The sequence below is a fragment of the Lissotriton vulgaris genome, chromosome 7 (assembly GCF_964263255.1).
Source record: "Lissotriton vulgaris chromosome 7, aLisVul1.2, whole genome shotgun sequence".
NCBI classification, from domain to species: Eukaryota; Metazoa; Chordata; class Amphibia; order Caudata; family Salamandridae; genus Lissotriton; species Lissotriton vulgaris.
Window position 1 is genome coordinate 750,905,760 of NC_141695.1, and position 12,739 is coordinate 750,918,498.

General features: G+C 47.4%; 1 long non-coding RNA gene across 1 annotated transcript in view; it reads right to left on the reverse strand.

The window, feature by feature from the left end:
- Positions 1 to 4,909: 4,909 nt before the first annotated feature.
- The window catches only part of LOC147702359 (uncharacterized), a 442,076-nt gene continuing 434,246 nt past the window's right edge, over positions 4,910 to 12,739 (reverse strand). Inside the window, exon 4 of the long non-coding RNA XR_015297228.1 lies at positions 4,910 to 5,123. This is a non-coding gene — a long non-coding RNA (uncharacterized LOC147702359). The remainder of the gene's footprint in view (positions 5,124 to 12,739) is intronic.

Here is a 12,739-nt window from a genome sequence, read left to right on the forward strand (position 1 = left end):
GGATGCTCGGCACCCTGATTCGGTTTTTGCCCTCTATTTGCCACAATCAGGAGGAGACTGTGCTGTTTCCCACGCTCATGTCGTGGATGTACTTTGGAGCGTTTCGTGTCTCTGAGCTGGTGGGGGCCAGAGGGGGACCTGGGATTTTGTGGGGGACGTCGACCTGAGGATGCAGGAGGTGGCGATGCGGCTGCGACACTCTAAGACCGACCAAAGGGTCGTGGGGAAGTGGGTTGTGATGGGTCCAGTGGAAGAGGGGGGGTTTGCCCAGTGACTTGGGGTGGTTTGTTGACTTCCGCGCTGCAGGTGGACGCGGGCGAGGTGTTTCGTCAGGCTAATCATACCAGGGTGACTGCAGCTCAGTTGTGGGGGTCCTGCGGCACGCCCTACGCACCATGGGTGAGGACCCGTGGGTGGTTGGCACACATTCTTTCCGGATTGGGGCAGCGACAGATGCGGCTCGACAAGGTTGGGGGAAGGAGGACCTCATGCACTTAGGACGTTGGAAGTCGGACTGCTATAAGAGGTATATCAGGCTGAGGGGAGTGGGGATGGAGGACCGCGCTTGATGACCGTTTTTTCTTCTGGCTCACATATGTGTCTTTGCAGGTGCAGTGGCGGGGCCAGAGGAGGCTGTACTGTCTATACTCATTGTGGGCCATTCCTTTGTGAAAAAAGCAGAACGAGTAGAATGGGAAAAGGTGCGGAGTCTGAATTTAGGATTGGATCCGGGGTTGTTTGTGTGCCAGTGGCAAGGGCGTGGGGATATGCGGTGGCATGAGCTGTTGCCGGTCTTGAATAAAGCGGCCAGGAAGGGGGGGTGTCCGAGTGTGCTTCTTATACACTTAGGCGAGAATGATTTGGTGCAGTGCAAGGGGCTGGCTTTAGTCAAGCAAATGAAGCGGGACTTGTTGGAGGTGCGGCGCCAGTGGTCAGGCTGCCATGTTATGCGGTCAGAGCTAGTACCCAGATGGCTATCGAGAGGAGCAGAAAGGCCGGCGGCTATAGATAGGGCACGCAGGAATCTCAACAGGGAAATTAGGTACTTTTGCGAGAAGGAAGGTGTGGGTAGGATAGAACATCCGGAGCTCCAATACAGGGCGGTGTATTTTTTTCGGGAGGAGGGAGTACACCTATCTCAGTATGGGATGGAGTTGTACATTGTGCAGTTGAAGGAGGCACTGGATAAGGCCATAAGTGTGTGCCGGTATCCTAAGAGTCTAGCATCCTAAAGGGGGGGTCGAAAGCTGGTAGGATGACTTTCGAGTGGCGTTTTTTCCCCTAGAAATGCAAGGGGGAGTTATGAGGTTGGGGTTTACAGTTGGGTAGATATAAGAAGTTATATAGTTAGTTAGGTCAGAGGTTGCAAATTGCAAGTTGGTGGATATAATTGTTGCAAAGGAGATCTAATTTTAGGGGTGGGGGAGCGGGGTATGTTAGGAAGTATATATTTAGTGAGGTCTAGTTTTGTTTGGCAAAGGCCAAGGTTATGTATTTGTAAGGTGCACCTGTTTCCAATAAAGCAGCCTTTTAAACAACAACAAGCTGGTCTGTGGTATGTGCTGCCCCTCCCCACCCCATTATGGGCCCAATAGGGCCTTGGTAGGGGTGGCCGACCAGCGGGAGACCTGGCCCCCCCTGGGGGATTTTGGCCCGGGGGGGGGGGGGGGGCAGCCAGCACCTCAGTGGGCTGGATGGGCTACCTGGATTTCTTTTTGAGCTGGTTGGGCTGGACCTTGGGCTCCCCTTGGGCTGGCATTGGGCTACATTGGGCTGTGGGATACTTAACCGGACATCTTAGGAGACTGTCCACCATTTTGGTGGCAGTGACCCAGCAGCCAGTGGGTGGTGTCCTGGGGGGTGCTAGCTTTTTCCCGCCCGCCCACCCTATTAACTTTTTGCAAGGGGTAGATTGACGGTTGTTTTGTAGGTTTGGCATTATGGGTGGTTTTTGAGAGGTGGTCTTGTTGGGAGCAGGTGCATCGGGGGGTATATTCTGGACAGGCGTTTTGTCGCTGGAGCAGGTGCTGGTGTGTGTGCGGAGGCCTTTAGGTTGGTGGTTTTTTTCCCTCGAAATGCAAGGGGGGTGTTATGAGGTTGGGGTTTACAGTTGGGTAGATATAAGAAGTTATATAGTTAGTTAGGTAAGAGGTTGCAAATTGCAAGTTGGTGGTTATAATTGTTGCAAAGGGGATCCAATTTTAGGGGTGGGGGAGCGGGGTATGTTAGGATGTATATATTTAGTGAGGTCTAGTTTTGTTCGGCAAAGGCCAAGGTTATGTATTTGTAAGGTGCACCGGTTTCCAATAAAGCGGCCTTTTACACACCAATAAGCTGGTCTGTGGTATGTGCTGCCCCACCCCATCCCATTATGGGCCCAACACAAATTTCATAGAAAGGTGAATCAGAAGTGGTCTCTGAGTGGCAACCTGGCTGGGAATGTCGCCCAATATGATACAGTTTGACATGTGGTATGATGTTACTGCTGGTAGCTGCTGCATAGGATGCCAAAGTGGGATGGAGCATCATTAGGTATGTGTTTGGAGCAAATCATAGGATCACTGCTTCTAAGCAAAAGGGGCTGTCTGTAGCGCGGGATTGGTCACTTCCACAGACGGGTAGCTGGCACTGTTTTCTGGACACTGCGGGCGGGCAGGCAGGATCTGTATTGCTGCAAAACCGCGTCTTGAAGATTGTCAGTAGACATTGTGTGTTGCAGCTTTAAAAAGGCTCCGAGAGGGAGTGGGGTGGGTAGAAAGCTGGGATGGAGATGGGGATCTAGCTGGAATTATAAACGAGCTCTCATTGATCCATAAGTGACTCCTGCAGATCGGAGTTCTGAAATTGCGCTTGTGGTTACCTGTGGTCTGCTGTGTTGCACTAGTGACTCTGGGGGAGCGTGGCAGCTTTCAAAGAGAGAGAAAGTAGCTAATCTTTACACTGTGCCAGTCACTCATGGGTACCACTTTTTAAAAAACACCTTTACCAGATGCTAAGAGATAAGTGGCTGCTTGCTGCTGATTACACCAACGTCTTTCCATCTTTATGGTTGAGCCATTATGGAATATGACAGACAGACATTAATGTGAAAAAGCATGCTGTGTGTGTGTGAGTGGGAATGTTTGTGTGTGTGTGAGGAGGAACTATCAAAAGAATAAGGAAAATAAATTAAAAGAGCCCCTTCACATAAAGGCAACTTCCATACTAGGCCCCCCAAACACAGAGATGATACGAAGGACAACAAATATCCCCATGGTAAAGGTAAGTGATTATTCACAAGCATGCACTTTTCTGGCCCATGTTTTATTTTTCTAGCTACTCAGTAGTCATTAGATTGACCACTAAATAAGTCCAGTGTATTGCAGTTAGATACAAAGCTTATACCACCATGTCATAGTTCTGCTATTTATTGCTATTTGTCAACAAACAAGGAACCTCTTTTTGTTGCTTAACCACAAACCGGCGGTTCATGTTGTTCCGGGAGCTATCAGAGGGTACAATGCACAGATCAACAAAGTAGGATGGGCTTCTTAATGTTGCTGTCCCTCGAAACCTCGCAGGAGACTGTAGTGTGCACTGTGCACCTGCATGATGCAAATTGTCTGCGTCTGTGTATTCACAATGCTTGTAACATGACTAGATGAGTGGAATTGTCCGGATGTTTGCAGAAAGTCACAAAGGCCATGGATTACTCATTCTTGAATAACAATAAAAACCTACTAACAATGCCCTGATGACTGTAATAAAAAATGTGGGTGGTTTTAGACAGGAGACTATGTTCACCAAAACAGAGTTAGGTATGATGCGCAGGGAAAGTGCCACACATTAGCATTAAAAGTATTATGGGGCATCAACAATCACATTAAATTATCACCAACTCTATGAAAACAAGTTTGTTTCAAATGGATCACCAAACTTAGGGGGTCATTAGGATGGCGGGCAGACTTAGTCCGCCTGCCATCCTATCGGAGTTTGGGACCGCCCGCCATAAGGGCGGGGGTCCCGTGGGGGGGATCAGGATGCGCCCGTCAGTGTGGCGGGCGCATACTGCATTTTTAGCATTGTGGCCGCCACAATGCTAAAAATGCATATATGCATTTGCATTAACAAAGCGGCAGGCACCACGCGGTGCCTGCCGCTTTGTTAATGCAAATGCAGGGGGGTACCACAGGTACCCTCCCGTGTGCACCCCCCACCTGTCCTTCACTCTGGGGGCCCGCAGGGGGCCCCCAAAGTAAAGACTGCATGCCTTTCGGCATCTGTTTTGGGCAATGCTATTATGACTGGCGGTGTCTAATAGACACCGCCACCATATTAAACCTTTTCCACCCCGGCCGCAAGGCGACCGGGGCGGAAAAGCGGCACACGGTCTTTCTGTACGCCGCGGTCCCCCCGCCATCCTAATATGGCGGGCGGATTTAGGTGCGGATGGCGGGCAGATTGCCCCCGCCAGGCTGGCGGTGGCTACCGCCAGCCTGGCGGGGGCATTCCGCCCGCCATCCTAATGGGCCCCTAAGACTTTATTTTTAAGAGGAGAAAATATTACTGGCATCTATTTTCTTACACCCTTTCAAAAACATCAAGATTAGCTTTTTCTGCCCCATGCCACATCAGAATGTTTGATCTGGTAGCCACAAAGCACCCTTTCGGAATAAGAGCTGAGCCTTCTTTTGAATCCAAGATGCACTTAGGGTTGTGGTATCAGCTGGAAGAGAAAGCATCCCATCCAGTATTCTAGATGATCCTTTGACAGACTCTATTGCGTATGTTCTTTCTCAGACACTAAGTCACCCGCTGTTTGTGAGAAGCTGTGTAGAGGCGCCTTTTAGTTACAGTAGGTGACATGGAAGGTGATGTCAAATGTGATGACTGTAGACAATTGCCAGAGACCAAATAATCCCAGAAAATAGGAAGCAAAGCTTTTATTTCTCGGAACGTATAAAAGATACAACAGTTCTAAAAATTATATCGTTGTGCGAGCAGTGAATTCTCGGGGGAGCAAGACAATGCCCAAACCCACAGGATTCTCAAAATTGGATTGATGCAAGACATTTTTCCTCCTGGTCACCAGGCGTCGCCTTCAGTAGGTTATCCAATCCTGCACCTTCACCGCCAGAAACCTGCTAACAGAACAGAGTGGAAGAATTATTTACAGAAGCGATTTGGGATTTAACCGCAAATTCATTCTAAAAGCAAAAATACAGTAAAACACAATAATTCAGGAAAACTATACATCTGGCTTCCATGTTTGGTGATTGGGCTCAGACCGACAAATCTGGAACAAATTTAACATATCACCAAAGATGGCCAGACCTATGACCTATGGGGCTTCTTAAATGCCATTGAAGGTTGGGAGTGTCAAAGGCGTGTCAGGTTACCAGATATAACTTAGAAAATCTCCAAATGTTCTTCAGGAATATATTCTCTTACAATAATCTACATTTTGGGCAGAACCCGCTAAAGTAAGCAAAACACTTTCTGTTTAAATGTGCACAAGTAAATAGATGCATGTATGGAGTGTCAACTTTACCACATCGTAACTCTTCCCGTGAGGCAGATTTCAATGAGATTTTAATCTAAGAAATAAATAATTTAAAAAATAAAATAAAAAAGTAATTATAATAAATGGATAAACTTTCCACTTAAGGGTAGCAAATTCACTATCACACAAAGATTACTGTTATTTGATTTTTTGGATTGGCTTCCACTACCTATGACATCATCAAAAAGGAAGGACAATTTCAGAAAAACTATATGGGAAGAGCCAACTAAGAAATGGCAAACAACGTGGGATTTCTCATTAGACATTAGAACTGAATGAAGAGTGGACGCACTTAACTTCTCTAAATCACTAAGACTTTTGCTTTTTAGCCCAGGAGCAAGTTAACCTCTGATGAATATTGTCCTCTTTCTTTACCCCTGGGGTTCTGTATTCAAAGTGTTCATGTCATTGTGAAATTGGCGCACGCAATAGACCAGTCTTAGACGCTGAGTCTTTCTCTAATTGGTGCATGCTTTGGAATGTTTCCGCCTTGGCAGCCAATCACTTGGCAGCGAATGTTAGCTTTTACTGCCAATGCAAGCCTCACTTCCGGGAAAGCAGATTAGTTCCATATAATCCTACGTGACAGCACATTTTTCTGTAATGCACTCGTGAAGACTCAAGTTAACACTATTTACTTGCCATCACTGCAAGAGTGAATTATTAGTTCATCATAGAGGTAAAAACTCAATTTCCCACCCACCTTCCCCCTCCAATGGCATTCTTGACTGCTGCCTCCTTAAACACTGCACTTCATGTCAAGGATGAGGAGGCCTTGCAGAGGTCGCATGCACACACAGGCAGAAACTTGGGGATTGGATGGGAGGCCAATGCTCTTCCTTTAATAATGCTTCAGCCCCTATGGAGACAATGTGCTCTGGAGCAATCACCCCCACTGGAGGAAAACTTCGAGGTAGTGGAGTTGTCTAAAGTCTTGAAGGAGAGTGACAGAAAGGAGGAAAGAGCTGTGGGTATTAAAATATCACACAATAGAATACCAGAAAAGGGAATCCCTGTCACTGATCAGTGTACGTACCAAGGTTAGGCCTGCTGTGAATAAATGCGAGGAACTTGAAATGCGGGCGAAGACAGAGAGGAAAGCCACCACAAACCTGCTGCATTACCTCGGGCTAGTGGAATGTACACACGCATATTAAAGGCCAGAAAGTAACCGGAAAACAGAAAGCAAAGCAATCGGAAGGGTAACTATGTACATTTCCAAAAGTACAACAACAGTGAAACTCAAACACTGCACGAGAATGAGCTACAGACTCTCTGGCAGCCATTCATCCAGAACAGAAGCGTTCTCACCCGATGAACACAAGTTTCAGAGAGTCAGGTCCAACGCAGAGGTGGCTTATCACTGGGGCCCTGTGTGAAAATCAGGATTCTCAGATAAATGTGCTGACACTAATGCCCCGATAGCAAGTTAGGTGGGAAGATTCGATGGGCATGAATTAACAATTTCAGCAGATATCTCAACACCTAATACAAGTTAATCTCCACAGAATGGAGATGAAACATGCAAACACATTTTGGGGTGGAATTACACACAGAATTTACAATTCCATGTGAATTAACACTCAAAAGTACCAGCTGCTTGGAGCAGGTGGTAAAACTGAGTGGGGGGTTGGACAGGGGAGTGGGAACAGGAAAAGGACTTGAGACGTTGAAAAGAGTAAAGCAACATATGGTCTTGTAAAGGACGAGCATGGCTTAGAAACAGGTTGGGCCAGAGCCAGGACCGGGGTCAAGCTGCACTGACGCCCAATCCGAAAAGCTAGTTCGTCTATCGAATTTTCCACACCAATCCAATTTTACAACCAGGCTACTTATAATTGAGTGGAGCTTTGTGCCGCCCTGGATACTGCTCAACTCATATTCAGGCCCAAATGGCATGTTGCTGATTTGCATAGTACTTTATGCCATCCATTTGAGATTTAGGTACAGGCATTTAAACAGCTTTATCAATTGCTGTTGCCTCCACCTCTCCTTGGGCTATTTATGCCACTTACACAATGACGGCACAAGCCCACTAAGGTTCATTCTCCGTGGCCCATTCTCTTTTCAGTAACCATTGCCGTCACAATGGGACATCAAAACCACCAACGTCAGCAGCTAATTTGAAATTGCTTTCCAACATGATGTGTTGCATAAGAGGTTAATTTCAGCCACACTGGCCATGATTAAAGTACTGTAGAAATGCTGGTAGTGATATCTACAAGGACTAAAATTTCTGTCTTGTCTTGAGATATCAAAGCAGAAGGATCGGAGCATCTGAAGATAATTTCTGAGCACTACAAAAAACATTTTGTCCCTAAGGCAACAAAATTACTTGTTTTCCTCGATTTGGAATTAGGCTATTGCAGAAAATTAATTAAATTGTAGAGGGAGTGTTAAATTCCGAGGGAAGTACACTAGAAGATTTCCCCCACCAAAGGATTATTATGCAAGAGAAAATTCAGCTGGTGGGTATCTGCCCTATTTAGTGCTTTCTCCACCCAACAGAGGACTTTCTGTTACAATCCAACTCTAATTTAAAACGGTTCAGATTAAAGTGTATGTGGATAAGTGGAAGAAAGGAAAGCGGAAATGAGAAATATATTGTTCAGTTGGTATGACCCCATATTCTCCGCCAGCAGCCACGTCTCCATCAGCCACACCACCTAAACCCACAGGACCGACCACCGCTGCATCCACTTCACCTTCATGAAAACCATCACACACAACCACCAGCAAAGAATCCCCCACCGCAGCTGGAACAAGGTTACAGAAGATCAGCTAATCACCACCCTCGCCCAAGACCCACCAACTGACCATAGTGACACAGCCGCCCGCTACCTCAGGCAATGGATCGACGACTGCACCAACACCCTCTTTCCGCTCAAGAAATCCTCAAACAGATGCACCAACAGAAGAGCCATCTGGTTCACCACCGACCTCCAGACATCCAAGCAGACCTGCTGATGAATAGAGAAGAAATGGTGCAACAAGCAAACACCAGACAACCATGCAGCCCTCAAGAACGCCAGCCGCAGACACCACCAACTCATTCAAACGGCCAAAAGGACCTCCTTCAAGGAACGCATCGACAACAGCGCACACAACAGCAAAGAGCTCTTCAACATCGTGAAGGAACAAGCCAACCCCAGCTCCAGCAACATCTCGCCGTCACAAGACCTCTGCGACTCTCTAGCTACCTTCTTCCACGGCAAGATCGGAGACATCCACGACAGCTTCAACACCCAGACCTCTCAGACAGCCGCCAACACCCCAGACTCACCTTCCCCAGTCGCACTGGCCACCTGACCTCCTGGAACCACATCAATGACGAAGAAACCATCAAAACCATGAACACCATCCACTCCGGCTCACCATCAGACCCCTGCCCCCATCACATCTTAAACAAAGCAAGCTCCATAATCGCACCCCAACTCCGTAAGATCTTCAACAGCTCTTTCAAGACCGCCACCTTCCTGGAAAGCTGAAAACACACAGAGATCAATGCCCTACTCAAGAAACCCAAGGCAGACCCAAAGGACCTCAAGAACTTCCACCCCATCTCCTTGCTCCCGTTCCCAGCGAAAGTCATCGAGAAGATCGTCAACAGACAACTGACCCAATTCCTCGAAGAGAACAACACCTTGGACTTATCCCATTCCAGATTCCGCAGCAACACAGCACTGAAACCGCCCTCATCACCGCCACTGACGACATCAGGGCCCTGCTGGACAGCGACGAAATCGCAGCCCTCATCCTCCTGGACCTCTCGCCGCCTTTGACACCGTCTGCCACCACACCCTTCTCACAAGTCTATACAACGCAGGGATCTGCGCCCTGGACTGGATCACTTCCTTCCTCACCGACAGAACCCAGAGAGTCCGCCTCCCTCCATTCCAATCCGAAGCCACCAAGATCACCTGCGGCATACCCCAAGGATCATCCCTCAGCCCGACCCTCTTCAACGTCTACATGACACCGCTCCCCAACATCGTCCTATCGCATGATCTCAACATAATCTTATATGCCGACGACACCCAGCTGATCCTCTCCCTCACCAAAGACCCAACCACCGCCAACACCAACTTGCACGAAGGGATGAAGGCCGTCGTCGAATGGATGAAGAGCAGTCGCCTGAAACTGAACTTGGACAAGAAGGAGGTCCTCATCCTCGGCTCTACCTCCTCTGCCTAGGAAGACTGCTGGTGGCCGGACTCGCTGGGAACTGCGCCGACACCCAAAGACCATGCACGCAACCTGGGGTTCATCCTGGACTCTTCTCTGTCAATGACCCAACAAGTCAGCGCCGTCTCCTCCTCCTGCTTCAACACCCTCCGTATGCTTCGCAAGATCTACAGATGGATCCCCAGCGGAACCAGAAGTACAGTCACCCAGGCCCTCGTCGCCAGCAGGTTGGACTATGGCAACGCCCTCTACGTGGGAACCACGGCCAAACTCCAGAAGAGACTCCAATGCATACAGAACGCCTCCGCACGCCTCATCCTCAACACCCCCCACTACAGCCACATCACCGCCCACCTGAGGGACCTGCACTGGCTCCCCGTTAATAAGAGGATCACCTTCAAGCTCCTCACCCACACTCACAAAGCACTCCACGACGCCTGACCAGCATACCTCAACAAAGGCCCGGCCTTCCTCAACAACCGACTATCATTCTACGCACCCAACAGGAGGCTCCGCTCCGCCGACCTCTCACTGGCCGCCGTCCCACGCATCCACAGAACCACTGCCGGAGGCAGATCCTTCTCCTACCGCGCCACCAAGACTTGGAACTCCCTCCCCCTCCACCTTCGGCAGACAGACCTTCAGGAGACTACTCAAGGCCTGGCTCTTCGACCTCTAGCTGCAGCCCCCCTCAGCACCTTGGGACACTCACAGGTATGGAGCGCGCTTTATAAATGTTTGATTGATTGACCTTCTACATCCCCCAACCACCATCTCCGCTATGCTGACCTCGCTCTTGCCACCGTCCCACTCATCCACCGAATGACCACCCGCGGCAGATCCTTCTCCCACCTCACCACCAAGACATGGAACACCCTCCCCATCCACCTACGACAGACCCAGGACCTGCTGACCTTCAGGAGACTCCTCAAGACCTGGCTGTTCGATCAGTAGCTGCTCTCCCTCCCCCTCAGTGCCTTGAGACCCTCACAGGTGAGTAGCGCGCTTTACACATATTTTGATTGATTGCTTGTCACACAGTATATTTCTTTGAGAATAGAATGCTAGAAATCAAGTACAATAGTGAGTAAAGGTTGATTATATGCAGTAGGTTCGCTGCTTAATTTGAGCTAGTAATTGTAGGTCGGGGGCATCAGTACTCATTTCTGAGGGCAAGGAATTATTTTTCATCAACAGACTTTGACTAGGGAACAAGAGGGAGAAAGCAGGGATAACAAGAACTGGCAAGCCAGTAGCCTGGCTTTGATTCAGAGCTATCGGCTTTGCCTCTTTTGTTTCCTTGGAATATTTTTTAGTAAAATATACCAAAGGGCTTTCAAATACATTTTAAGATGGCTGCCCATTTGTGCACAAGCGTGCGTGCACACAGGTGGATATCTTTAAATGTTTCCTACTACACCATTACAAAAATCATTGAACGATAACTACCAATGTGTTTGTACACAGGCAAGCGTAGACATCTTTGAATGCGTTTTAAAAAAGTATTAGAAAAACCATTTATAGTGGGTTGCCTGTTCATGTATGCACAAATGGATGGGCTGCTTTGAATGGTTATAAATAAAGCACTAATGAAACACTCAAAGAAGAGAGAGAGAGAGAGAGAGAGAGAGAGAGAGAGAGAGAGAGAGAGAGAGAAGGGGGGGAGAGAGAGAGAGAGAGGGGGGAGAGAGAAACACTCAAAGAGAGAGAGAGAGAGAGAGAGAGAAAAACACTCAAAGAAGAGAGAGAGAGAGGAGAGAGAGAGAGAGAAACAAAGAAGAGAAAGACTACATGCAGACACAGGCACACTCAAGCACTATGCGTGCCATGCCTTTTTTGCAACCTCATTCTGTGTGCCCCTCAACGTTGCCCTTTGTTTTATTCCATATGCCTGTGGCCCCTCTGATGTTTTTGACCCCCCCCAAACTTGTGGTTTGGTGTCATGCATCATTACAACCTTGGGGAATAAAAAAATGGGGTCCAGCAGGCAAAACATTTCCATTTTACACACAAGTGACACAAACAGGACAAATAAACGGATACTTGCAACACACATCCCCATCCTCAATTGATGCAAATTAGTGAGTGCCACTTTATTTAAAACATTCATTTAAAAATATCTATCACAATCAATTAGATTGTTATGTACTGGCCCTAACTACTTGACACCAGGCCAGACACTCAGTGCTGTTTATCTTTGAGTAAATGTGACTTCCTCTCAGAAATTCAGAAGTAATCACGTTTACTCACAGAAACTCTTTGTGAAACCGGTCCATTAAAATAATACTTCTGTCCACCAACATGTTCCCACAGCAGATGCTTTTAAAAGCATATTATTAGCACTTCATTGCCGAATATTCTTGATGAAAATTTTCTTTGACAGAAATAAGTCGTGAAATTGTGGCATTTCTGTCGATAACCAACTAGAAGAGAGTAAGGGCCACATGTAGGTAAAACGGTATTTGCGATTCTCAAATTTCGATTTTTAGGGAATCGCAATTAGAGATTCGCAAAACGCAATGTAGGTAGGATTTGCAAAATATTCTGCGAATCCTACATATTCCTTATTTGCTAATAGCAAATTGAGATTCACAAATAAGGAATAGCTTCCCATTAATTACTGTGGGCTAGGAGGCTTATAGGAATGAATGGGAAGACATTCTCAATTTGCGCTTCCCAATTACAGAATCGCAAATTGAGAATGCAATTTCAAGGTTGCAGGGGTGCCAATAGGAAACCCTGTTGCACCCCTGAAATAAGCATGTGTGTACATGTGGTGCACATACATGCGCTAAGGGCATGTATGTGCGCCACATGGCACTTTGAAAAATGCAAAAAGGTGCATTTTTCAAAGAAATCGCAAATTACCACCAACCTGAAGTTGGTGGTAATTTGCGATTCCTTAAGCCAAAATCGCACAACTTGGGTGCTTCCTACATTGCATTTAAGAAATCGCAATTTGTGATTCCTTAAATGCATCTGCAAAATAGGGCATCGTATATTTTGTGATTC